This window comes from Dromaius novaehollandiae, chromosome Z (assembly GCF_036370855.1).
Source record: "Dromaius novaehollandiae isolate bDroNov1 chromosome Z, bDroNov1.hap1, whole genome shotgun sequence".
Classification (NCBI taxonomy): Eukaryota; Metazoa; Chordata; class Aves; order Casuariiformes; family Dromaiidae; genus Dromaius; species Dromaius novaehollandiae.
This window is the reverse complement of record NC_088132.1, coordinates 61,856,489-61,882,194: the sequence shown is the minus strand read 5'-3', so window position 1 is coordinate 61,882,194 and position 25,706 is coordinate 61,856,489. Positions and strand designations below refer to the sequence as shown.

Sequence of the window (25,706 nt, the reverse complement as noted above, 5' to 3'; positions counted from 1 at the left end):
CCCCTCATCAAGCACTGCCATGGGGCCAGGGCGAGGCTGGGCCGTGCGGGTGCCCGCAGGTCGGGGGCCATGGCCGGGCCTGAGCAGGCCTGCGAGACGGCAGAGCTGCAGCTCTGGCGGCAGCCAAAGGCAGCTCTCGGGACCCGGGCGCAGCGCGTCTGTCTCCCCTCGCCACGGCCACCACAGGACGGGGCCGCCCGCGGCTGCGCCGTTGCTGCGTGGGCCCTGGGCCGCGGCAGCCAGGCCCCCGGCGGGGGCAGACGCTCAGGGCCCCGACAGAGGTGTCTCTTCTCACACAGATGTCTTTTCGGTTGAAACCCTCAGATATCAATAAGCCCAAACTCCAGTTTATATTAATGAGAAGGAATTTGTTTAAATGTCCCTCCAAAGCTTGGAAACGCAGATATTTTTAATATGGGTATTAATAAGCCTAAAACCAAATATTTTCTTAAACAACGTTGAACTGCTTCAAAGGTATTTTCAGCATTTGAAGCTACCAAAAGTGTACACAGTCAGACTTATCTCTATTGAATTCCATGGGTTTTATATCAGGAGTTATTTAGCCAATTTAAATGTCAGGCTCTTTTCATTTCAGACAAAAATGTTACTTTCACTGTCCTCTGTGGGGCAAGAAGTGGCTATGAAACTCATGGTTGCGAAAGTTCAGGTATTGCCATGCAGAGCAGTGAGGTACACCGAAGTGGCAGATAAGCAGACAAGTGGGACTTTAGCTTTTGCTTCCAGCTATACTGCATTCCTCTCCCTGCGTCCTACCTCCTTCCACACTTCTAACCTTTTTTCTGCTTTACTCTTGCTAAGTCAGAAATGAACAACTCACACTTGTAAATATTGCTGTCTGTTATACATGGCACTGACTCCTTCCTGTGGCCCAGGCAGCAGAGGAGACCCACAGCTGGTTTTGCGAATGGCAGGTAGAGTGAAAAGCAGAGCTAATAAAGTCTGCTTTCCTCATGGGTTAATGTCCTTTGCCCCCCTGAACTCTCCCGTCTTCTGCTATCCCCCCGATCACCGCTGCCATGCGTGTTGTCTGCTGTTCCTTTCCTGGGCAGGTGGCACAAGGCTCGGCAAGCGGGCAGCGTGCAGATGCCAACAGGCTGTTGGGGACCAACATACCTGCTGTGGGTCCCACAGCTTTTTCTGCCATGTGGTCTCCTGTCTGGGTCTCTGTCCTCTGTTCAGGCACTAATCTTCAGTGAACTTGCAAGAACGTAATCACCTTTATCTTAAAAATCCATTAGCATTCCACTTCTTACACCATTTTCTGTCTCGGGCAAGACAGAGTAAACAGCAACCCATAGTGGATCTGAATATTGGGGTTTATTTAAGAACCAAAGAAACTAGAGCTTTTACCTTACTTGATTATTTCATACACTCACTCTCTCCCCACAGCATTATGTTCACTTGGTCTCAACTTCCCTCCCCAGCATGGAGATCACTGCTGCCCTGGGAAGATCAGGCAGAAAGTCAGGTCAGTCCACGCCGTGCAGCTGCTCGCTGCTACCAGTCTCAGATATTACCAGTTAAGGTACCTGGGCATCGCCTGGCATTCATCTTCATGCATCTCTCCCATCTCTGTGATCTTGCCCCAGTTCCGAGATCTTTCCTCCAACCAGAACCTTCACCTTCTCCTTTTGAGGCCCCGTCTTTTTTTGTGAGACTGCTTCTTTTCATGAGTCCTTCTTTTTGCCACAACTTCTTTCTGGGATTCCTAGCCCCTTATTTCCCCATCTAGTCTGTCTGCAGAAGTGTGATGCATGAGTAGCCTCCTGGTCAGTGGTTCTGTGGTGCTTCTTTATTAACCATGGATTATTTTTTATTTAATTTAGTTTAATATTATTTATTTAATAACTTTAATCCACAATCATTTAATTATTTAACTGAATACTTGTTTAATTTATTTAATTGTGGATTGATTGTGAATTTAATTGTCATTCTTTATTAACTGGAGGATTCAGGATGTGCAACTTTTGTTTAATCCGTGTGTTATCAAAACTTATGAGCCCATGCCAGGTGCAGCTTGCAAATAGCAGCCTGCTGCTCAAGAGTTCAGAAGTTCAATTTCAGACATTCACCCACATCTCCACATACAACCAATTATCTGCCACCTGTTAGCATTCACAATTTAAGCTATATTTTCACCTATGACAGCCCTGTAAACAGGGCTGTTTCTTCCCCAGAATTTAACTTTAGCATAGTAAGTGCCACAGTACATTTCCAATACTACTGCAGTACTTGCCTTACATTAAACCTGACTGGAAAAGCCAGTTCAAGGGATCTGAAACACTTTTGGGCACTATTCCCAAGCAGTTCTTGGCCCATCTGATAAGGATTCCTATTTGTGTGAAGAATGATGGTGGAATGGCACCTTAGTGAGAGCTGGATGAAGCCTTTGTTCAGTAGTAAATCACTGCAGACCTGTTAGATTACCCTCAGGTCTGCGGTTACCCATCTTCACTGTCAAGCTCCCTTGCCTGCGCGCGCGCGCGCGCACGCGCACACACACACACACACACACACACACACACACACACACACACACACACACACACACACACACACACACACCCTAAGCACTTTTGATTGTAAATAAAAAGAATAATTGAACTGCGCAGGGACAATTTCAATAATATAGTAAGGAACACTTAGCTCCATTGAATTTTAACTTGTCCCCTCTACCTTTCACTATCTTTTGCACCATATTTCCTTCAGTGCAGATGCAGTACAGTGTGTTAGTTGGTAGCTGAGTCTGCCTCCTTATCAGTATCTCAGCTGATGAGTTTGAGAAGAAAATGTTCACCTCTAAAATGAGGTGAGTATACAGATGGCTAGTATAAGAACAAATAGGTATCTGGCAAATATTTTCTTAGGCTGTGGTTTTGGTGAAGTCAGGAAAGTGTGGAACTGCAGGACATTCAGAGTGAAATTCTATTGTACGCAAGCCAAAGTCCAAACTCTTTAATTCAAAGGCCAGAAGTTTGCTCATTGTGTACCTGTCTTTACTGATTGCTAAGTGATTGTTTTGGGGTAAACCATCAGCTATCTAATAATACTAAGAGGAAAATAATGAACTAGTTATGTTAAAATACTATTATATTCTATCACAATATTTTTTATTCTAATATATAGTAGGATACATATTACACCATTATATTACTACTATTGCATTCTGATTACTTACTTTTGGTAGCTTTATTTGCTTTTTAACATCTCTGTTGAAGTATTTCATGTACAAAGATCTAATTCAAAGTCTTAGCCTGTTTTGGAAAATCAGCTAGAACTTCAGTTGCATAACCAAGCTGCACAAGGGCTCACAAAACTAGGCTGAACACACCTTTGTATAGCACTTCCTTATTAGGACACCTCTAGTAATGTAAGCTGCCAATATGAGGATGCCTGAACATCTCCCATGTGCTTGTGCTGATATGTGCACAGGTCTTAAATAGCGTGAAGGAAGAAGCCAGGCTGGGCGAAGGTGCAATGCCAATGAGAAGGAGCTGTCACAGTCCCCTTGTTATGCAATGCAGAGACTGCGTGCTACTCAGTGTGTTGCTAATATTGCCCGGGAGGTACATTCCCACCAGCCACCTTTCAGAGTAAATTTGCTTCACTATTATTTCCATTTACCTCTGAACTGGGGAACTGAAATCAAGCCTTGCTCCAAGCCACAGAGGACTCCTGCAGCAAAGTCAGGGACTAAACCAACACCTTTGATCATATTTCGGTCCTTTAGGCCCAGGCTTTTTGTTCTTCTAGAGTCTGCTAGAAATGTGTAAGAAAATAAAACTATGCTCATTTTTCCTGCTTTGAAATTCAGTGAGAAACTTAAGTGCAAAGCTAAAACATAAAGGAAGATAGGGCATTTGAGCCATCATATTTTTAGAGGATTCAAAAGCAAGATGCAGAATTTGGAAGCTTATTAGATTTAGAGCAGAGTTAAATAGCTTTATTAATATGGAAGGTCAGGATAAAACATGAATTGCTTACTTGCACCTCTAAACTGTATAAGAAGATGTCAGAATGATTCATTTGTGTCCACATATAACTAAATATGCACAATGCTGGATTTTGATTCTTTAAAATTTGTCTTTTATGCGTCATGCCAGATATTTTAACCTACTATTTTGAGATCATCCTCTAAGGCTAAACCATAGAAAAGGAAGAATAAATAGTTAACATAAATACACAGAAGTAAATGCTAACTTAATTTATGCTTTGGAGCCATGAATTTGCTACTTAAGTTCCTTAAATGAAATTCAACTGTATTTCAGACTGGTAACTTCACCTCTTCATCTTCAATCCTCCTCATTTCTTTCCATTTACTATATGTTCTTGCTCCCTGACCTACAGCAAAACTGCATTTGTTTTTTAATTAGAATTTCTTGAATGGTCCGATGAAGACTGTACATCCTGACTATTGTGACTGTTTTACCCTGAGTGTGCTTGAAGACCCCTCCTAATTTGTAAGAGCTTGCAAAACTTTTCAACAGCTGTGGATTGCTCATGCAGTGCAAGAGTTTATTAGATGTCTATCAGGTAGTACTGTTGAGGCATAAATCCCCAATTATGCACATACTTTCATATAATGGCTGGTCAAGAATTCATGCAGCGGGTGAGGCAGAAAGCGTGGCTGAGCTGTGTGCTCATTCTTATTCAGTCAGGACTTGAGCATGCATGCTCGTGTGCAGACTTCTGTATACAAGCTCTGTTACTGTCTCAGGCTGTGTAACTAGCTAAGATTATCAGTTATTCACTTGATATCCATCACGCAGTCCATCCTTTAACATAGTCCTGATGTTACTAGCCTTTTAATTACAGAATATTCCAAAGATTTTTAGGCACAACTGTAACCCCTGTTCTGCCATAATGAAGTATATAGAAAATGCAAAAAACACAAAAGGATGCTATGCACTTTCTTACCAGTCACAATAGCATCTCCTCATGTAGGTTTGTAATTCAGGTGTTTAAATAATCAGTAATGTCTGTAAAAAAATGTTTTCTTTCTTTTAAAAATTACTAGGAAATTACTGGATTAAAACACCTTAAGGCAGAGTTAATTACTCAAGGGTTTCTTGTGCCCTTGCAGAACATCAGGCTCAGCAGACCTCTGAAAATAAGAGAATAAGAAGTTTTAGCTTTCGTATCCCACTTCGAATCACAAGCTCCATTCTGTGAAGCTACACTTAGCAAGAAAGGACACATTAATTGCTTGCAGATGCAGTCATTCCTACTTGCAGTTCCTAACTCCAGCAGGGTCAGGGTTAAGGGAATAGATACATATCTTTATAAGTCTTCATTTCCTGTTTTTCAAAGCTTGAGTTATGCTTAAGTCTATATCCTAGAAGGCAGACGTCACTGTCCAACCTTACTTCATTAATTATGTTTTGTCAGTAAGATGTGAGGACATATATGTGCAATTTACTGAAAACTAAAATTGGAGACAGTGCAAGAAATAAATTGATTAATATCACTATAAACAACAAGGGACATTGTATAGCCTGTATTATTCATTTTGATACACAATGACATAGAAGTATAATTTTTTATTTTCAGAATTTCTATCAGGTTGCTGAACAGTTCCAGGATCTTATTACAGTTTGCTCTAAGCTATGTGGAGCAGTGTAATTGTTAGCGAGAGATACTATATGTGTCTTAGCAATAAAGAATTTACAGTTGAAAGAATAAGTCATTTCCTTACAGAAAAAAACAAATGGAAGTAATTGTGCAGTATACTTTGCATTCTCCATTCTTCTCTGTAACACTGAATGGCTTATGTTCATTTTTGATTTATTAATTCTTGCTTATTATTTTCATACACATTTATTAATACTAAGTTATCTAATGATTTATCTAACACCAAGTATTGAATTTTGATGCCCTGCAAGAATGAATAAATGGCCACACTTCTGCAGTAACAATCATATTCTCTCTCTCATTTTAAGGCAACTAGGGAATACAGATTTATTTAATTCAAATCTCAGATTGTGACTTGGAAGTATAATTTCTCTTTTAATTTCAGAACTGCTTACTGATTACAGTGTGTAATTCCATACCTCAGATATGAAATATTTTTGTCTAAATAAGTGTCTGGTTACAGAACTTATTTGAAGCTGGTTCCCATAGAAACAATGAGGAGGAATCATGTTTTTATCCCAAATGCCTTTTATTTTCACTTAAGAGAAACCACCAACTGTACCAGTTGCTGCCTTCAGCTGGTTAAACTTCATTCTTCTTTCCTGTGGTCTGTATAGCTGTACATCTACTGTGGCACTGTATCAACAGCATAACGATCACCCTGGCAGAGCATTGCTATCAGATTTACCTAAAATTGAAGGTTTACAGGTAAGGTGCAGCAGAATCTAACTGATGGATAATCTTTGTGCTGACCCTATTAGAACAGGCGTGCAAAGTTAAAATGAATGTGTGCATTTTGAAACAGCTGAATTTGAAAGCATGCTCTTCTGTTTGTCTGCTGGGTTAGGAGCTCAGTAGTCAATATCTCCTGTCATTACTCCTCCCCATTCCTGAAGCAGTAACTTCTCTTCCCTTTCCGATCTCCAAGAGTACCCTGTTACAATACCATGGTTCTCAGAGAGGGCCATAAACTAGTTCTTTGCCTATCACTGTTTCTACGCAAAAAAACTAAATTAATTTGAATGCCTGTTGTGACATTCACATTTTCTTAGCGCTTTCCAAAGACCTGCCTCAAATATGGCATTTAGAGTACCACAGCAAATGCATGCTTACAGGCATCCGATGAACATCGGTCCTCTACCGCCTCAGGGATACCACCTGTCCCACCAGGCTGGCTGCACATGTATCAAGGTTTCTATAGTGTTTGTTAGATGTAGCTCATCTGTACCTTTCTTCCAACCAAGGTAAGAGCCCTCATCTGCCTACACCTTTTGGCACCCACACTGTTGCCCCTGTGCCATCATGTTTAGACATCTGCCACTCACAAGGTTGTGGAGAAAGTGACATGGCTGAGACAAGCAGAGGCTGGGAATGCTGCCATGACATGCTACCAGTCATCTGGCTCTTTTCTTGGGCCACAAATTCATGGTATCAGACTAGCAGTATCAAACTAGCAGTTCTCCAATACACCAGAAGCTTGGCATAGATGCTGGAGGTCGTTGCAGTCTTGCTCAGGGCTCATTGATTTGTAACATTCACCAGGCTTCTGCCAGATATAAGTGTTTCAGTATAGACCTGAAGGGAAGTCAGGATATCAGCAGACTAAGGCTAGAGAAGGGGCTGCTAGTCAGTTCTTTCTTAACTTCTCTATTCTTTCCTTATGTCTTCTTCAGAGGAGCCTACTTCAAACAGCTAGCAACATATTGAAAGCCCCTCATCACCTGACAAAGTTGAGCACAGTGTTTTCACTGGTGTCTACAAATAACAGATATTTTATCTCAAAATTACTCAGTGTCTAATTTCACTGTTGAAATCAATTTTTGAAACACACAGTTGTCAGGAGACAGATTATTTCTTTTGATCTGTCTAAACTGTGCTTTATTGATCCAGACAGAGAGGCTATTTTTTCACTTTCTGTGCAGTGAATGTCCTTCCTCTCTTTAAATCCTTCTTTAAAAACCTCTGCTTTTGGAAATTATCACATAGATCTGCATCCTTCTTGTGCCTCAGTCAAGAACTTCTGTATTCTGCCAGTTAGGTGAAACTACTCAGGGACAGGGACTTCTTCTTCAGGAATTATCACTTCTGTTTGTAAAATACATATATTTTTATGGCACTCAGTATATAATAATTCTAAAAAAAATGCCACCAGAATATTAATATCTCATGATTAGAGGAAAAAACAGGACAATGGGAGTATGTTCCACAAGCACACCGTCCTGTTTTTTTCCTATTGTGTGTTGGATATGTGAAGAAGTTTCATAACCGTCCCAATTCTGCCAAAGTTATGACATAGCTTTCTCTTTACTCTCCACCGCAGAAGAAAGTGTCGGTGTTACTGTGTAAAAGCATCATTTGAGGAACCAGCAGTAGCGGCTTCCTTACCTACTAAACAGTGATGCCTAGGTACATGCCATCAGTAAGTAGTATTCAAATGGCGAAAGAAAGTTTCCACAATAAAAAATTATTTTCAATATGAAAGAGAAGTCCTGAGGCACCTCTCTTGATATTACCTGAATACCTGCACTTCTGGTTTCTCGGATATATTCAAAAATGATGCCTGCATTCTCTGCTGCTAAAGGAATATAGAAAATCACCAATGATTATTTCACTTTTTTTCTAAATTCTGTTAGTAAGAGGAAATTACTCATAATTAATTAGACAAACTGAGAAGGTGAATATAGGAAAAGACTTACTTGTCAAGCATGTTAGCTGTTTAAGGAAGGGACTTTTCAGTCTGTGCTTCAACTAGGATCTGTTTCTCACATCTTCCTGCAAAATGAAATTTTGGCCTTTTTACCTATGAAATATGAATTCCTAGCCAGAATGTTCTCTGCTCTGCACTGTATTTGGTGCGTACCCTGGAGACAATAATTCTTAAAGTCTGGTTGATTTAATTAATCTAATAAATAATATTGCCTGAAACTTTGTTTTTCACTTCATGCACTAGACCATTATTCATATAATCCATTCTGGGCTCAACCATGTTTCCTTGCTTTGGCCCAGTATTGATCTCAGTATGTGCAAGCATCAGAGCACAGAGTATCTCACCAGAGGCAGGAGAAAATGTCCTTCTAATACAGAGCAGCAGCAAGTGGTTAATAATACCTACTGTATCCTTACCCTGCAAAGCTGCACACAGCGGACCTACTAGCCTGGCTCAAAGAGCTGGTTCAATAGCATGCAGAAGGCACCTGCAGAGGTGAGATACAGGAGCTGGTATTCACCTCCTCAAATCCTGCTGTACAGAACCAGCTCAATTAAAGTAAGATGCTCTGTGTCCATAAAAGAGCAGCAGAAAACAGGTTTTCAAAGGTTATAAATTGTTCAAAAATGAAACAATCAGTGTTTGTGTTCCAGGGTTTACAGAGAGATATGCTGACGCACTCACCCTTCATGAAAATCCTCCAGGAAGCACCCATTCTCTTACAGTCGGGTAGGAGCCACACTGTTCTGTTGTGGGCTTACAGTGGAATTCTTTCTAAAAGGTGTATTTGCTCTTTGCTGTGCTTGTTCAAATGCAAATATTCAAATGCTCAAGAAGGGCACCTCTTTTGACACTAAAACAAAACTTCAGTTGACACCAGCTGCTTCAGATTAAATATATTTAATCTGGAGTCACTAAATTAATTTCAAAAGATGTTTGCAGGAATACAAACAAGACACTCATAATTTGATGCCACAAGTCCTCCTGTGGACCTAGAGAGATGAACAAGGTAAGCACTTTGTTCTAGCCTAGGCTGACAGACAGAAGCAGGAAAGTGTTCCAGCAATGCTGCTTACTGAAGTGGCCTCTTGCGGAGCGCTGTACCAAACAGCCTCTGTACCTAACTTCTGAAAAGCAAAGGGAGTCTGTTTGAACTATCTCCCAGCACTAAATTCCACCTTTTATTCTGAGATCTCTGCATCTTCTTGATCTGTTTAGGTACTTGCATTTTATAGGCCTGGAGACAGGTTTTGCATTTGGCTTACAAGAGGAAGTTCTTTCAAACAGTTTATTGCCAGAGAAACTCAGCTAATTCATAATTGGCTCTGAATATTTCTTTATGTGTCATCCCATATAAAATCTTATGGACATGTGTATACTGTAAAGTACATGTACCTCTATTGGAGGCAAGCGCAAGCCTTCTGCTTGTGCTTCCAGATGACTAAAAGTCATGTAAACATGGCTGGTGTAGTGCAGAGCCCAGGTTAACAGGCCCTGCTTCTTGGAAAAGAGATACCTCAGCACCAAACAAGGCAGACTCCATCAGGTTTCCGTCAACCTGGAGCATGGCCAGAAAGTTTCCATTTGCCTGCGAAGGGTTGCATACACCTATATGTCCACTTTAATGGAATCTTATGGAATATTCTGATGGAATAAAACAAGCAAACAAAAACAAATTTAAGAATCAAAAGCAGAAGGAGTTTTATCAAAAAGATACCTCTGTATGGAAAGTGAGTAAACCTACAGCTTGCAAAGAAAATTGTTTTGAAGAACCCGCAAGGTCATTCTGAAGTATTTAAGAGATACAGTTGCAGGAAGAAATTCTGCAGTTCTTAAACCTGATGAGCTTATTTCATACTTCCAGCTCATCCGCACTGATGGTGGATTCTGCAAGCAAAGCAGCCAACTGGCTCCTCACAAAGTGAGAGCTTACAGCACGCTGGCACAAAAGCAATAAGCTTTTCTGTGCAGATTTTAGCCTCCAGTACATAGATCAGATGTTACAGATCAGCTTAATTATTTATTTGGCAAGAGTGTGATGGACAAATGGAGAATAGGAACAGACAGAGAAACATTACATTCCTGTTAGCTCATTTGTAAATCAGGTATAAGCTTGGAAAAGTCAAGATTATCCTGATAATCTGTTTACTTTCACCAGCATAACTCCATTAACTTCAGGGAATAGGGTCCTGCTTTAACATCAGTCAGAGACTCTGGGGTCTTTATAATTTTAGGTACAGCCCAAGCTGAATGTGCAGTTCTGCTAACATATCTTTATCAGTCCAAGGAGTGCTTCCAGGCAGATTTATGTTGGTTCATAGTGTTGACAGGGTTACACCGGCTGTTAACGTGGCAGTAGACTTCCCTCTGTCAGAGCTGAGAATGGCAGTTTTACTCTTTTGTACAGTGTAAAGCTTTCGTGCTTTAGTTGCCTCTAAGGTACAAATGTTTTGTCTTTACAAGCAGAAAGATGTTTTTCATAGAAATTATGTGAAGTTTACCTATAATGTGGAAAAGGATAAAATGCACAGTGTAGGCCTTTACATGTCTAGCAAAACTTCCTCTAAGCAAAGTTAAACCTGGGACACTATGTAAAGAAAGTGTGCAGCTGACAAAAGGGGAATTTTGATCAGAGTATTGAGTATTAGGATTTTAAGAGCCACATTGTTGTTGTTTCCATATGAACTTTTCAAAAGCATCATGATAGTCTATTTTGTATCCCATTGAAATCTGTGTATGGCTGAGTTCTAAAAAGAAGAAAGTCCAAGAAAGCCTAGATGCAGTAACACCTAATCCAAAGAGCTTAGATACTGTCCTGGAAAAACAAAGGAGTGGGTTTTTATTTCCACTGACTTTTGCAGAGAGCCGAAAGTATCATTTCTAATCTACCTAAATTATTTGGAGTCTGCTTACTTGGGAAATTGCATTTCTTTATATGTTATTCTTCCATTTTGAAGTTCAAGGACATGCTCAAAGAGATGCCCTTTAGAAACAAAAAAGGAGCTGACAACAAGATATTGTCTTGGAGGAGATATTGACTTTGCAGCTTGGTCCAAAAGTCTGGAGTCCATCCTCCTCATATGCTGCAGTCCTATCCACTCTCACACATCCTCTCTCATACAGAGGATGAACAACAGTGAGATTTTCTTTAACTCCATGGGACTGTGTACGGTAGGAGTTTAAATTCAGGCTGCTTGGTCACACTATATGGCAAGGAGAGGTGGAAACTCACTGCTGGAGAGGCTTTGCAAATATTTTTGTAGTTAGATTTGAATTAATGTTGACAGTGCCTAGAATTTCCCAAAGGTTGCATGTATTTCATTTAAGATGAAAGAAAATGTATTTAAAGATAGATGACTGGTATGTAATACATGGAGGGTTCTGGCTGTATAGCAGTAGTTAAATGATTTCTCGACATTCACAAAGTGTGTTTATTATTTTTGTTCAAGCATAAGAATTCAGAGGAAAATATTGTGACTGAGTTTCTTTAGTTAACTGCATCCGGTTATTTTTTCCCATCTGCTTTGGGGATGCTTGGAGCAATATTTGGTTGAACAAAGTCTGAGCAACTGTGGTTTTCATGAAAAATTGTCTTGTCTTTGACATATTCAGTGTGTTGATGAGAAAAATAAATAGAATCTAGTGCATGGGGCTGCACCGGAAGTTGCAGATGGACAAGTTGATGCACTGAGCCAATATGAAAAGCAAGAAGAAAATTTTGCATCTAGAAAGGATGAATAAGATATTAAGTTATTTGTGGTTACTCTTCTCTGTGGGTTACTGTTTTTACTTCTGTTCTTCTGTGGGTTGCTCCAGAACCACTGCAGCTATATGCCACCACTAATTTAGAGACAGAAATATAAGGACCATCTGGTGTTTATGTTTTTCAGTCTTAAAAGTTGACTGGAAAACATAAATGACAACCTTAGCTGTCAGGTAGCATAATTTGAAAACATGTAGGTTCCCTCCATCATTGAAAGGCATTTTTTTTCCTTTCAGATAAATACAGTAAAATGAGTGAAAATGTATAAATATATTTGCGAAAGAATATTTTGCCTTAATTTCCAAATTACAGATTATGGAATGATTTCTCACTAATTTGGAAGTGCACCATATCAGCCATGTATTATCAGTATTACACCGTGTAATTTCACCTGTTATCTTCTATCTTTAAGTTTAGACTCAATTTTGTGAGGTCTTTTCCTTTATCAAAACAATATTCCATTAAAAGGTTCATATTGCTTAATGAAGGCTGGCAACTGTTGTTATATTACTCTGCCACATAACACCTCCCTTTTCATGTTGCTGGACCCAGCTACACACCACTTATCATTTCCCTAAGAGCTATGATTTGATATCCCAGGATAATCACATTTTGTTTACTTAAGTAACCACAATTTTTGGAGTGTACAGGGCAGAAAAACCTGCTTCAGTTCATTGGGTTTTTTTAATATTTTCTGAGAGGATTGAGGTTTGTCAAAAAAATCTCTTTTCATGGTTTTCAGCACATTTTCCCTCTCAGAGTTTCACTTCAAATATCACTAAAGCTGCGATTTGAGACTCCTTGTTTTTCTTTTGACATTCTTTCCACCTCCCTGCTGCCCCCCAGCTGCCTGCATTACTGCACACTGAATCCGGCTGTGGAACTAATGTCAGCTAAAGAGACCTTTTTTGGCCATATTATTTTTACATAGAACCAGTGTTCCAACCAGGCTCTCCCTGTCACTCAGCAAATTTTTGTACAGTCTTAAGCCAGCTCTGCCACCAAAAGAAAATTACTTTTAAATATTTACTTACATTTCTCACTAATTCCCACGTGCAGCCATCTTGTATCAATCTATTTGGTAGCAGCCAAACAGGAGATTCACTGAAACACTCTTTTGCAAGACTGAAGCTCTCTTGGCATTGGAGTGGTACTGTGGCAAGAAATAAATAAAAGGCAAAGATGGGACTGGATGATCATTCTTGCTAATGCACAAAGACTCAGGAGTATTTTTTTCCAGGAAATCACTCAGAACTGTGCTTTTTGCACCAGTGGGAAACCAATCAGATTGTTATGTCCTGCTTGGCATTCGAGGAGTATATGCCTCTTCTCAGAGTGTAGTTCAATAAACAGACTCTACACAAGCAGATGTGGTGGTTTTCCGTTCCGAAGTGTTGGGCTTCAGACATTCCCCTGAAGCCACTTGAAGTTGTGATTGATCAGCAAGACCTGAAAACCAGGTCCTTGGATTGCTGCCTAGTATTTTTAGTCTTTCTTTGACATAGTAATCTTATTTCCTCTTTTCCCTCATGGTATTTCATTCTCCTTATTCATTTAGCATTTCGCACTGAACTGTGAAACTTGTGACTATGATCTTTAGATGTCATCTCCCTTAACAAAAGGAGATTTGTATGTGGTGAAAAATAAAGTTTTAGAAAAGTTTAATTTGCATGAACTGCTGAAGAATACGTAAGAAGAAAAGAGAGTCAGCAGATTTTTCTTGCTTTATAGAAATATGGATTTCTTTCAGTTGCAGCATTCTTTCCTTTGGATGTATTTCTCTGAGCATTTTTCATTGCTCATAAATCTCAAAGATGAATAAAAGAAAATTTGCTTTCAGATAGGGTCAGGATGTCAGTGAGTTTTTGAGAAAGGGGGATTATTTGGTCAAGGCTCAGACTTATGGATGTTGAGCTTTTGGAATGAAGGGAAAGGCAAGACCTTACAGTTTTGTGTGATAATTCTGAGAACATAGCTTCTATAGCTTCTGTTTTTGATTGGATTATTCATGGTTTGATTCAGCTATTTAAAATCAGCCTGTTAGACAGAGAATGTATACTTCTAATTGTTTAGAGTCTGCAAATCAAAGGGCATTTCTCAGCTTCCTTTATCTCAGCCTCAGAGCAAGATTAATATATTTTTTGATTAAAGTGTATTTAGGTTTCTCCTCTTGGACTGATTGATTTCACTTGCAGTTCCAAAAGGAACATTTCAGGTCAAGCAAAAAAATTTAAGAAAAACAAAGTTGAAAATTGTTTCAAATAGGAAGAAACACTTCATTTGACATAAGATGATTCACTTGGATTTTGAGCATCATGTTAAACCACATTTGGAGGAAAAAATATCTTGTCTCAAATTAGAAAAATGATCTGCTTCATTTGGAAAATGTGAATACTTTGCAGACTTGAGAATTTTTTGTTCCGTGCTCTGCTACTTTTTCTTTTTTCCAAAACAATTCAAAGAAAGAACATGAATTCGCAAAGGATTTTCGTGCTGCCAAACTTTCATTTTTAATGAAGAAGTTTAATGAAAATCTTTGCCACACTTTGGTCTTACAGATACATTTTTATAGATATGGAGAAGTATATGATAAGGTATTTAATAATCTATGATATGAATTTCTGTAACTTATTTTACATGTTTTACAGAGTTAAAGAATCTAATCTTAAAACATAAACATCAGCTTTAGAAACTTGTTTGTATTATAATTTTGATTTGACAAACCTTACCCAAACATCCCTTTAAGGTCTTTAGCACCTACATTGTTATCTGCTCCAACTTCCTGCTCAGAGCAGGGCCCATTAGAGCAGGTTGCTCAGGGCCACTCTGGCTGAGATCTGAATATCTCCAAGGATGGAGAATACACAGCCTCTTTGGGCAATTTTTAATCTGACACCAGAGTTTGTCTCCTCCAGCTGAATGCTGAACATCCCTTTGACTCAATCCTTGCTAGCACCATGGTGCAATGGGGAAAGGAGCCCTTTGACTTTCCTACCTTCAGTTTATTGAAAGTGTTCTGCACCAAGGTCTTCTTGCAAGGAAGTATTTAGCCCCATACCATCAAGCTTAGACATCAACATAATGATAAAATATCTCTCAATATTGGGTGTTTTGCCAACTTCTTTCTAAAGCTCGGATTTCACCTGCTGAGATCCCTTTCCTGTCCTGATTAGTGTTGAGTTTCAAACCCTGAAAGGGAGGGGTGATGTCTGCTTCACAAGACACATTTCTTGTAACCACTCCCTATGATCATTCACCTTCTCACCTATGTCATCACATGATTACTAGATAATCATTCCTCTTCATACACTAGAGGTTGTTACAGAAAAGAGGATGTTACAAACATTTGCTTTACAGACTATGAACGTGTTCCATACTGGAACACTTGTATGTTCCACACATACCTTTGAAAAATATAGGAATCTTTCATGGCCATCAAAACTTGAAACCATCTAGAAGCAGTTAGTTTTCTTTGGAAAAATGTTCCCACCCCAGAGAATAGATAAAGCAGACTTCCTCTATTCTCCCTGCTCTGGCACCTCTTCAGAAGAAAAGGTCTCTCTTTTTCTCAACTGCATCTGAAAAATCTAATCTTTCTAATTTTGCAGCAAGGCTAGCATGTTTTCTATGATTCTGGTAGCAGGTAATATTAGATGTTTAAATAGTAGTGACATAATAATCTAGTGTTACATGATCCAATTTACTTAGATCCTGCCCTGCAATAATGCAAGACCATCCTTTGTGGGTAGCTGTTTCACAAGAGTCTTTTCAAGCACAGAGTGGACAGTGGATGTTATTGAGAGCTGTGGCACTACGCAGCACAGAGGTGGAGAGGGTTTTTAGCACTGAAAAAGAAAGAGGATGAGATCATTCTGAACTCTGCAAGTCAGAGCTGAATATGGTAACAATAATCAACATCATCTCAGCTGTCCAAGATGGAGCTGGATTGCATCTTTTGACCTTCAATCTTTATCTTCCACATAGCATTATCTCACCATTTAACTCTGGGTTAGTACCATTAATGGAACAGTATCTCTCCTTCCAGACTTTTCTCTACATCAGGAGAAATGGAACTAATTGCAGAATCAAATATGACTTTTCCTGTAACTGTGACTCAGATACACAAGATCCACTTTTATTCAGAAAAAGTGATATGTTCCTTAATGAGAACTTGAAGAATCCAGGAGTATTCTATAGAACATTGTTTTCTTTGGAAAATTTGGGGCTGCTGCAGCCAGGCCCCCTTATGGAAACATATCTGCTTCAACAAAACTCAGGTCCAGAATGTTTTATTTGATTTTTTTTCAGAGGGGAGAGGAAGGATTTGGAAAAGAGTTAGAAGAGACCCACACCTAGTGATTAAGATGTTCACCATGTACAAGACCCTGTTATATCTAAACTTTTTAAATTTTTGTTTGTTGACCGCTCTTCCAGCTTATTCTGATTCGGAATAAGGGTAAATGATGAAGCCATGATATTTTGCATGAGATGAAATGCTTGTTTCTGGCTAGTCCTAATTAAAACCTATACCTTAAGGCAGTCTTCAAAATTTAGTAGACACAATTTCACTGTGAGAAGGGGAGCACAACATAACATAAGAAGTACTGCAAAAACATAAATGTGTTTCTCTCTTTAACTAAAGTCTTGCTTTCTTTTTATTATGCCAGTTTGGTATACTTTGATAGGTACAAAGAGTATGGGATAACATGCAGCATCTAATTAGTGATCATTATCTGAGTACAGCATTAGAATAAAGGGCTTCTTACTGCAGATATTACTTTTTTCTTGCTATTTTGTTTTTTCCATTTGGAAGATCACTTCCATTTAAATCATATTAACACGTTAATAGTTTTCACTTTTACTGATTCAGGTCCTGTACTAAATATTAAGCATATGCAACCTAATGCTGTCTTACTTTATTCTGCTTCAGTGACTTTGTAAGTCTTCTGTCACAGGTCGTTTATGCTTTTATTGGTGCTTCTCTCATCAGGATTTATTTCCATACACTATTAATTAGAAAAGAAAATTGCATCCTCCTGCTCCATTAGCAATATTATTGTTTTTTAAAATGGTAATTCAGGGCACTAGTAGAGAAATCCATCCTGATTTAAATAAAGTGATCAAGAATGTAATTATTATTATGTAGATTGAATATATGATCATTCACTCTTATCGTCAGACTGTCTCCTCTCCAATACCCTTTAATAATTCAACAACTTCGTTAAGGCTAACGACCTGAGATAACCCACTAGCGAGGCATAATCACCAGACTTAACAAAGATAATATGGAATATGATCTCTAAACTGAGGGGGATGAAATCTAGACCATAAGAATTGCATGGTAAAATTAGGATAAAAAAATATGAAAAACTGAAATAGGGATTTTGTTACCAGCACAGACATACACCCTACTAGCATTTCAGATTTTCAGTTCTATGTCTTGGTATTCTTTACATCATGAAGACACAACCTCTTTTGATGACTTGCACTTTTCTCTTAAGTCTTGCCATAAACTTGTATAGCCTACTAACATGTCATGTGTACACTCTATAGAGAGTCATTCACATGCCATGAATCATGAGTCTACCAAAAATGTTTTAATATTTTTCTTGATGTGTAATTCATAAATAGATGCAGTAAGTTGGAATTCAGAATGTTTGGGAAGGGAGGAATTGGAGGAAATTGTAATTCATCTGGCATCCTAAGCCAGAAGGCAAACCTAGTATGGAAAATCAACATACTAAAGAACCTTTGCATATCAAAAATTACCCGGCTTCAATGAAACTTAAAACAGTGGTTCATATGCTTTCTCACCTAGAGCAAACCATGCCTGTGATATAATCAGTTTTCCTTAATTATTTAATTGGTAAGTGTGGAGGAGAGAAGGAAACCTTCAAGAATGGACTGGAAGATTCCTTTTTGCTGTAAAGATGGTGTTGTATCCATGATTGTCTAATGATAAGAGTGAAGCAAAAGTTGCAGAGAAAGGTAATATTTTTTAATATTACCTGCAGATATTCTAAAATGAGATGTATTACCCCAGACACACTTCATTTGGCACCCAATGGCCTAAGATAAACACCTGTGTAAATCGTTTAGTGGAACCAGAACAGGGCTGTTCCCTGAAATGCAGTAGGTGGAAATTGTTTCTTTTCTTCAGTCACAAGGGGCCTTATAGAAGCTTTATATGAGTGCTAGCCCTAAAGAGATCGATGTCAAGTGTATTTTAAGTTTTAGTTTACTTGTGTTTAACTTTTCTTCTCCTTTAATTCTGTTTCCAGCATTGTAATCAAGAAATTAACTTTTTATTCCACTAGAAACAATCTTGTTTTGCTTTTAAGATTGGTAGCAGTTAAAAAGATGAATTTAGACACAGGGAGGAACAAATGACTGAAGATTTTAAGTTCCCACAGGTCTGCAAAATCTGGGAGATGACGCATGCTTTTGACAAAGTTATGTGGTCAGTTTAAGGGCTAAAGAAACCTTCCTTAGGGTGATATCCCATGCCTTTCAGATAAGAGGTAAGTACTGGAAAAATAGTTTATGACACCAGCTATACCTATACTGTTGTACTTTGTAAGGGAAATTATGCCATTGTACGAAACGTTTTGCTCAAATTTACATGGAAATTGGAAATCACAATTTAAGGTATAGCATAAAGCTGCCAACAGTACCACATACATTGCTGTATGGCAATAAGACTGTGGGATTTTCCCAGCTTCTCAGCAGCTTTGTCAAGGATGTAATTTTCATATGCAGCTATAATAATTATTTTGGATCAGAGATATTAGTGCACTGCTGCAATTGATTTTCCTCTTCCATGTCATGGAAATCGCACACAGGGAGACCAGTCTTTCCTGACATGAGTGGCTTTCATTACATTTCTGTACTGGAAGGGAGAAGAGCATGCATCATAATTGCTTTAAAAGCTAATATTTTGAAATATCTTTGAAAAGTCTTTTCAAGATTTCACAGTAGAAAATTAATGTCATTTCAAAACAGGGGCTTAATGAGAGCTAGCAGTTGACAGACAGTATGCAGCATAGAAAAGGTGTCCGTTACCGTGAAGGATACAAAAGATGAATTCAAAACGTTTCAGGATCCTCTTGTATGATACATTTATACCCCAGTATGGCTAGATTAGACTATCATGGTACAATATGTGTCTTCCTCTAGTGCAAAAATGTCAAATGCTGGGCCACAGATGAAAGGAACAGCTTGGCATTTGCTCTTTAGCCTAATAGAAATGCTAGTGTTAAAGAAAATAAAGAATAAAAGGTTAAAGACTGATTTGCATTTTTGTTAAAACAAAGATTACATTAAAATGAAAATGAAGATAATGAGGTTAACACACAAAAACCATGATAATGGTTTGGGTGGAAGGAAGGAAGGAATTTAACACAGTTTTGGTTTATACAAAAGGAGAATGAAGCCAATGAAAACAAATTAACTTAGGAATCATGCTTTTTGGTGGTAATGAAGTCAAAACTTGTCAGTGTTTAGCCTGAAAAGCTTGAATTCTGTTGTACAGTTCCAGACAATGAAAAACAGCCATTTATCCAAAAAAGAAAGAAAATGCATAATGTGTCTGAGTCCTTTTTCCTATTCTAAAAATGAATATATTCAATTCCATAATATCACCTATCACCACTGCAAAGCAGAAAATGAGCCTACAAGAGGTCTAGGCCTTAGAGCTCCTAAAGATGATGAAAAGCTTTATTTTTTATCCTGATTGCACATAGCTTATGTGGACTTGCTGGTGAAATTCCTTCAAAACTGGTCCTTAATGATTAAATTTCTGCTACTTCAACATTGATTAAAGACACAGAAGAGATCCTCTGGAAGTCTTAGGAAAAATTCACATGAGCAAAGGAGCAAATGTTTATTATTCCTCTCAGTAGCCTAGTGCTTCTCTAATCTATAACTCAAGTTTCAAGAGGATTTTTAAGTCTGACCAAAATTCTGTAAAAATAATACCTAAGGATTTGCAAGCACTTTGCAGGAAAAGTATACTTTGATTTCCTTTCAGCTAATAATACTAGCTACTACATTCTCTGAGTTTTGAGGGAAAAATTTAAAAGATAATGACCTATACAGAGACAAAGGGACCAAAGGAAAAGTTGATTTTTAGCCAAACTTCCTGCTCCCAGACTCCTTCTGTACACTTACCCACTTGAAATCTGATCATTTTCCTGGTATTACAACTGCATTGTTATAACAGTGACAATTTCAGGTGAACAACTGAAGGCATTCTGATACAGTAAATATATCCTTTTATGATTGGTATTCTTAACACATACTGAGTCAAGTGACATTTTGTTCAGTCATTTTTATTACATAAGGGAATTACAGATGGGTAATCTGGAAAACTAACTTGATGTCTGTGGTACCCCTTGCCAGAAAACTGAGACAGGAAATGGTTCATCATAGACATAAAAAGCACAATTCAGGAAAAGATATTGAGCTTTTACTAGTTTATAGCTGATCTTCTCCCAGGTGTCAAATCGGAAATTCTGTGCCTTTTATAAACAATGTTAACGTTTGCCTGGGTGTTGTCAGTGACGGGGGAGTGAAAGAGTAATTACAGCAGCTCTGAATATAAACCCTGTGTGGAGCTAGTATTTAGTCACAGCCCATCCCTGCTACCCCCTCCTTGGACCACCAGCACTCTCCACAGGCAACACACTGAGGCAGGGAGAGCAACTTCCTTTGCCTGAGACTTAAAAATGAGACCCCATGGAGGAACGGGATGAAAAATACAGCTTTCAAACCCTTTTGTTGTATAGACATCTTTGTGAATGACTTTCAGACTAGACATAATCATAATGCTTTTCATTTCCATTTCTTTTCTGGTAGAGGGTGAAGCTCTTCTACTAGGTAAAAATAACTGGTCTTTGGGGCAGAATAAAAGGTGAAAGAATGTGAAAACTCTCTCTTAGGATGCAGTTTTCCATGGATTTTTATTTGTGCAGAATGGAATAGATTCATTAGGAGAAGATAAGACCCTTCCGAATCAAGCTGTAACCCAGGCGTAGGGAACTGCTCTAAGACATAAGAAACGTGTCACCAAACCCTTGCTCCTTTTTGGCAAAGGGAAGGTTTGAATGGTAATCACCCCCCTGCCAGGTGATTGCTCAAGCCATAGGCTATTGAATACAGTGGGACAGGAGGGAGAGAGGTTGGTGTTTCCTCTAGTTTGTCGGAGCATGCCTATTCAGCTGAGTGCCCAGGAGTGAACAGACAAGGAAATGCCTTGCTGGCATTAGCTGGGAGAGTTGATATTAGACGTGAGATAAATACTGAGTAGGTCTGGCCTACCAAATCTTAAGTCACTAGGTAGGTGCATAGTGGCAGACATTTCAGCCATTTTCTTGTAAAGTTAAAAAAAGGGGTGCCAAAGGGATGTACATATTTCCAAGGGTTAGGCAAAATTGTGAAGGTCTAAATTTTACACAAAAATACCCAAGTCCTTATTCTTTAATTGAGGGTAACTAGCACAGGAGAACAGCAGTTAAATTTTCCCACTGAAATCAGTGGCTCTGTGCAAGTCTGTAATCTTAAACATTTGGTAACTGCTTCCAGGAATAGGGCCAAAGAGTGGGATAGCAGAAATCCCTCACATTAACACCTTCTATTTGAAGCTAATGGACTGGTCCATGAGCAAAACATTAGTGAGGGCTTTTGAAAGTCCCACCTAGAGCAGTATAAGATGTAACAAATGGGAGTCTCATGAATTGCTACATCTGAAGAATGCCAAACAGAGGTGATTCGCAAAAGGAAAGAGGATAGGTGTTTTCCTGAAGATTAAATTCCAATAAATACGTTTTATTTTACAGATGAAAGATAAACTTCCTACAGAATCCAGACCAGAAGAATTCTATGCCATTGAGCAAGTAATACACAGTTGAAGATAATCTGCTGTCTGAAATGAGATTCAGGAATGTTAAAGCCGGTACGTGATAACTGCTACTTTATTTTCTCAGACATCTGAACAGGTCTCTTCACATTTAGTAATTTCACCTGCCCTTTGACTTGATTACATTATTAAAACAGCCTCCCAATTAATATGAAAGAACAAGAAATAGTTAACTCAATTTAGAAATGCTTCCCAGGTCATTCTCTTTCTTCACTCATGAATTTAGAGTACTGTGAATAAGGCATAGATATTATCGTTGATTTGCCATTGAAATAGATATATCTACAGCTGAGTGCTGACACTGAAAAATACATTTAGTTGAGGACCAGTTGCTATCAGAAATAACCCCATAATGGAAAAGAATTTGGAAAAGTATCTCAGGTGTTTTCAATTTTAAGATAGTGACTTAAAGTAATTGTCTGCTTTATAGTAAGTGTAAACAAGATTTGTGTGTCTAAATTCTTCAAAAAAGTTGAATATGCCAAACATGTACCAGTAATATTTTGACTTGCAACAACAATGACAAAACTTAAAACATAGCACTCTATTGCATTTAGTGAGATAAGTATAAACTAAAGGTTATTAGGCTGGGAAGGGTCAACTGTGCAGTTTAATGTAGGATATCCCAGGATATCCCTAATTTCCCCTCCTGCTTCTTGTCCAACAATAGTGGTTAAGCTAAAGCATAGAGATAGCCTGCCTTAAGTGCAGAGATTTTCAAAGACGGACTATCCAGCATAGCTTTGATAATTTTTTCTGATTTTTAACTATCCCTCAAATATCAAGATCCTATTCCTTACTTGAACGTACATTTTGTGATTTAAAGCCTTTAAATCTTATTATATATTTGTCTGATAAGGTTGTCCTTACTATCACATTTCTGGTCCCCAGAATGAACAAATCAGCACTCAACCTCCTACCTGAACTAAGGAGGATGAATTTCCTGAGCTGCTCATGACATTGACGTGACTGCCTGAAAGCTCTCATACTGAAAGGGTGAACAAATTCTAAGTGTGATTAGCTTATTTCATTCACAGGAATCAGTGTCAAACTTGTGAAATTAAATTATCGACAGCAATACTTTATAGAAAGGTCTCATCATTTATGTTCTTCAAAAGCTGGGATGGAATGGATTTAAAATGCTGTAAACTAGTGGATTACATACAAAGCTGGAGCCAGTAGAGGAGCTGGGTTTTCAGGCATGGACCCTACAGTGAAATCCAAAGCACAGATGCTGCTATCTGAACTCTGCATTGTACACAGGGACACACAGATGTCCTGAAATGGTGGGTCAATAGTAAAGACGGGAGGGTCAGCACATGTGACTCTACTCAGACAAAGACTGCCTTGATGCAAGCAAGTATCCCAAGTCTGTCAACTTCACCTGGACTCTTCTTCAGTGCTCTGCCTCAAGCCTGTGTGTGAAAAAAAGTAACGGTTATTCGACAGGGCAAGATCAGGCTTCTAATTACAAGATTGGAAGCTACAAAAGATTGAAATGCTGTGGTAACACCAGCCTCATTTGGGTCTAACAGCTAGATTGAGACATATCCCAGACATTACTCCAGAGATCTGACCTGTGTGACAAGCTTTTGACTTCTACAGGCTTCACACAGAGCCAAACATAATGCCATCCCAGGATATAATTTATCATTTTTCTCAACTTGTGGGTAGTGTTCAATGCACTAACCCAAAATAAGAATACTTAGCTTTAAGCTGATGTTTTCTGTGTTTCTGAGGCAAGAGGCAATCTCCTCCCCTTTGATAAGAGGAATGAAGATTGAGCCGAGTCCTATAAGCAGGCTGAAGAAAGTCTGTACTAAGTTACGAACTTACACAGTAGAAGCTCTACAACCCCAGCTCTGAATCCAATTGAAAAAAAAAATACAACAGAGGTGTAGTGCAACATTCAAAACCTGTCCCAGTGCTAATGGTCAGCTGTATGCCCAGATGAAAGTCTGTAAAAACACAGGCACAGAATAGTTGTGTTTGTATCCTATATTGATCCACACAGTCAACTATGCGGATGAATAAAGGAAACGCCCTGAAAGTTGGAAGCATGCCAGTATTGATTATTTGCAAATTAGTCCAGCTAAGGATTTACATTATTTAGCTGTAAGGTAAATTATTGCTGACTATGGTCTTACCATCCATTCTGATGTTAGAATTAGAATCACAGAAAGTTTAAAAAGCATTGACAGAGATTAAAGCTTATCAATAGCAGCAAGTAAATTAAGTTAATGCTTTATAAATTAGACACCTGCTCCAAGTAGCCCTTCAAGAAACTGGATGGGAAATCTTATTTAATAGCATATGCAGTTGCCAGAAGGGCTTTCTTCCTTGTCAGGAAGTTTTGCTTGAAATCCTGGGTGTGTCGGGGGTGGGAATGATTCTAGCAGACTCACAAAGAATACAAATTGTATGTTTTACCAAAGAGCTTCTCTGTTACAAAAGACACATTTTGCACATGAAAAAATTCCTTTTCTTCTTGCAGGGAAAAATACAGATTGCTTAAATGTAGATCCTGAGAAACTATAGAGAACACAGCTTAAACAGGCCTTGTTATCATGATAGGGGTCTCCGAGATGCCCTGAGGCAGTAGTTCCAAAGCTGTTTTGTGTCAAGGCTATTTTGGATCCCTTTTATTCCTCACCTGGCTTTCTCATCTTACTCCTCCTCTACTTTTATCATGTCCTAAATACTTCTCTTCCCACCCTGCTCTGAGCAGCACTTTCTTTCTTCCAGATAACCTTTATTCTTCAGGCTCAAGCTGAGAAGAGGCAGCAATCAGGGCTAACAGTATCCCACTTCGAATCTCTCCTACCTGGTCCTGCTCCCCTCGTCCACTTCCTAAAGGGGCTGCAGTCCAAATAGGGAGAGAGGGTGCTAGAGCGAGGAGCACAGCCTGCTGCAAGGATGGCTCCCAGTATGCTTTCCACTGATTGCAATTGCCTTTTCTTGCCCAACAGGCAGCCTGCTCCTTAGCCCTGCAGTCAGAACTGCCCACTGAATGTTCACATAACCAGTGCTGTGTAGGACTACTATCTAATATGCTTACGGTATGCTTGATTTGACTGAATTATCACTTAAGTTTTAATTGGCACTGGTTATCTCACCAGATTTTTTATATGAGAGGACAGTTTTCTTGGGACTGGGGTCATCATCTCATAGTTTAATTTCTCAGTGCAAACGGAAAAGCCAGAATTTTTCAATATTAAAAGAAAAATGAAACGAGTTCTGCTTAACATACCAAGCCATACATCTGGTTTATTATTTGTATTGCAGTATCTGAAGTTGGTTAAGTCTGTGTGACAATCATGTTGCCACAAGGATTAAACATCATCTTTAATTCTCAGAAGCCCTCTCAGCTGATATTAAACATTCATGATTATTTTCTGAAACCTGCTGATCAACACTTCAAGCTCAGTCTGAAGGTGAGAAGGTAAATGGAAGCTGTCCTATCAGAATCAGAACTTTTATTCTTTCTGAGATCAGTCAATCACAGTCAAGAATAAGTGACAATTGTCATTATAATGCATTAATTGTGCTTGTCAGCGCTCCTTGGGGTTGTTCAATTGAAATAGTTCTTTCATTGGTCATGCTTCCAAAATTTTTCATTTTTACAAGTATTTATTTTTAACTATGTGTAAATAAAACCCAGGAAATAG

The 25,706-nt window shown here is 38.7% G+C and overlaps 2 long non-coding RNA genes across 2 annotated transcripts in view; one reads left to right on the top strand and one right to left on the bottom strand.

Annotated features, from left to right (window-relative positions):
* Positions 1-13,715, bottom strand: part of LOC135324737 (uncharacterized) — a 32,674-nt gene extending 18,959 nt beyond the window's left edge. The window contains exons 1-2 of the long non-coding RNA XR_010386020.1: positions 13,157-13,715; positions 8,349-8,424 (exon numbers count right to left, since the gene is read on the bottom strand). This is a non-coding gene — a long non-coding RNA (uncharacterized LOC135324737). The remainder of the gene's footprint in view (positions 1-8,348; positions 8,425-13,156) is intronic.
* LOC135324736 (uncharacterized) lies at positions 1,443-23,671 on the top strand. The gene is made up of 3 exons (XR_010386019.1): positions 1,443-1,489; positions 21,959-22,074; positions 22,930-23,671. It is a non-coding gene; the product is annotated as an uncharacterized LOC135324736 (long non-coding RNA).
* Positions 23,672-25,706: the final 2,035 nt, after the last annotated feature.